Consider the following 2,500-nt stretch of genomic DNA (forward strand, 5'->3'; position numbering starts at 1 on the left):
CTTATGAAAAATGGGTTATTCAAAAAAAGGAAAGGGCGCTACTTAGTTTCGCGCAAATGTCATCGAGGAAGTAGGGCCTGAGTCCCCTGCGAATCCGTAAATCTGAGGAGCATGCCGCAAGAAAAGGATGGTCCTACTGCATTTCATTCTTTCGGAAGGGATGAAGTGGCCCCTTCGATAGCGAAGGTCTGCGCTTGGGCTTAGGATTTGGTTAGGTAGAGTGAGTTGAATCTTTAGACGTCGATTTTCAATTTGAAAAGGCTCGTAAAGACAACGATGGGCAAGCAACATATTAATAGAGAATTCTAGAATGGGAAAGCAAAGCATAAGGCCTTCCGAGGCCAAGAACTTGGAGGTAATCTGAGGGAAAAAACCTATCCAATAGGAAACTACAGATTCTACGAAACTGAAGAAAGAAAGCGATCAGCCGTAGAGGGCTTTCAAAGGGAAGAGCAAAAACAAGAACGAGGAAAGAAAACAACACATCCACTTCTGAAGACGCGGGATAGAAGACCTTCTTCGAACCAGAGACAGAGATAGCTGACCATTCCCACAAGCCAAAGGGACGAGCCAAAGAAAACTCAGAGCTAAGAACGATCAAGCAGCTGGAAATGCAACTACTCCGACTGAAAAGACAAAGACTTCCTCAGACACTTACCCTGAATCTACCTCGGGTCTTGTAGATGGTCTAGTTGAAACATAGACTTCAAGGGATGAGAGAAAAAGCAGAGTCAAGAGCTTTAAAGGGAGTAAAGGGGAAGGCAAGAAAGTATGACCTAAGCAGCTTTGGTCGGAATGTACACCTTTAACTCCTTCACTACCGGGAAGAGTTGAAACAAAGTCAAATACGCGTTGAGTGGAGGAAGAGCTGTAATTCGATCAATTTACCGGTATTTCTTCAAACTTGAATCTCATCTACAGAACGAGGTATGGTATTCTTTGATTAAAGCTTAACAAAGACTCGGCAAATCAAAGAACAAGCGGTTTCAGTTTATTCCGAAGTTCAAACTCCCATCTATGAGGTCGGAAGCTAGTGAAAAGATCGAGAAAGAAGGAGCGTAGGAGCGTAGGGAGGGATACTTTCGAAGGAATCCGCCTACATCACCACTTTGGTATGGAAACTCTACCTTAGAAGCATAAGTGGAAAAATTCAAACTTACCGGTATCTAACCATGAGAACATGAGTTCCCGGTCGGTCGATGATACCTATGAGGAAGGAGTATTTAAACCCGAGTTGAGTTATTCGTTATCGTTCTTCCTTCTTTGAGTGTTGAGTTCGGACGAGGAAAGCAATAAGAAGGAAAGAATCATAACTATACACGCCCAGCTTCTCTGGCAAATAGAATCATACGTCCCGTATCGAACTCAGGAAGGGAATCAATGGGAATCTAAAATGAACTTTAGAGCTGCTGCAAGGAATTAGCAGGAACCAGCAAGGAAAAAGGAATACAACTGAGCAATCCAACTGGTATTGAACCGGATACCATAAAGAGTTCAAGTTCGATCCATTAGCGCCCAGAGGCAGCGCACGCCCGACAAAAATCCTTCACATTTGTCGTAATGGTAGGCCACCGGAGTCCTGCCAATAGAATCTTTCTTACTGTGACTTCAGGCTCCTCTTCTATATTGTTGCAATAAGCTGGGCTATCTCTTGCTTCAATTTGCAGCGGTTGCAAGTCAACCCCACAGTCTATCTTAGTCATTGAGGCTAAAGTGGGCAGAGCATCTGAAAATTTCTCCAATTGCTGGGAGAGAGATTTCTGATAAGGGATCAGACCATTCCTGGTGTTCGAACTAGTCATTAATGGTCGGCTTAATTCGTATCCTTTCGGTATGTGTTGTGAACACTTTCATTTTGAGCCTCTCATCTTCTCTAGAGAAGCAAAACTCTAACGGATAGAACAGATGGTCCAACTACAACACTTTTTCTTTTTAATTACTTCCATGGTCGTGCCTCGTGGCACGGCAGCACCCGTACTATTGAAATGGTTCGTCAGTAGAGATGTTCCCACAGGTGCCCCTTTTTCCAATGGTACTCTAATTCCTATTCCTATCCCTGAATTCCCTCTTTTGGTCTATCTACATTCAAGGAAATTCATACGCTCCACAGACGGAGCAAAAAGTAGAGTCTTGGTCAGAGCAAGCCGTCCTATTCTATTACCAGACATAATTGGGAGAAGCTCATCCGAAACTAGAGCTAGAAAGGCCCTATTTCGTTTCGTTCCCGTTCTTCATTTCCTTCTTCTCGAATCCAAGGGGGACTTACCATATTTAGAATCTTTCTGCGGTGTGCTCCGTTTACTATTCTTTCGTACTTTCTTCTTTGTACCACGCGATAGGTCAGCGAAGCGTGAGCGGGCGCGGAGAAGGAAAGGCCAGGAACTTCGGACTAACGGGAATGAGCAACGACGAAATGAGAAGATGAGGTGCCCCGGGCACCCCCATTTAGAAAGAAGGGTCGAAGCTTTTCGGCCTGTAGCTTTCCCCGTCCCCCTTTGTC

The 2,500-nt window shown here is 44.5% G+C and overlaps 1 pseudogene; it reads left to right on the forward strand.

Moving 5' to 3' along the window:
• The first annotated feature begins 1,249 nt into the window (after nucleotides 1-1,249).
• Nucleotides 1,250-2,500, forward strand: part of LOC127254568 (cytochrome c biogenesis CcmF C-terminal-like mitochondrial protein) — a 1,539-nt pseudogene continuing 288 nt past the window's right edge.

The sequence above is a fragment of the Andrographis paniculata genome, unplaced genomic scaffold (genome assembly GCF_009805555.1).
Source record: "Andrographis paniculata isolate CXL003 unplaced genomic scaffold, ASM980555v1 Contig100END, whole genome shotgun sequence".
Classification (NCBI taxonomy): domain Eukaryota; kingdom Viridiplantae; phylum Streptophyta; class Magnoliopsida; order Lamiales; family Acanthaceae; genus Andrographis; species Andrographis paniculata.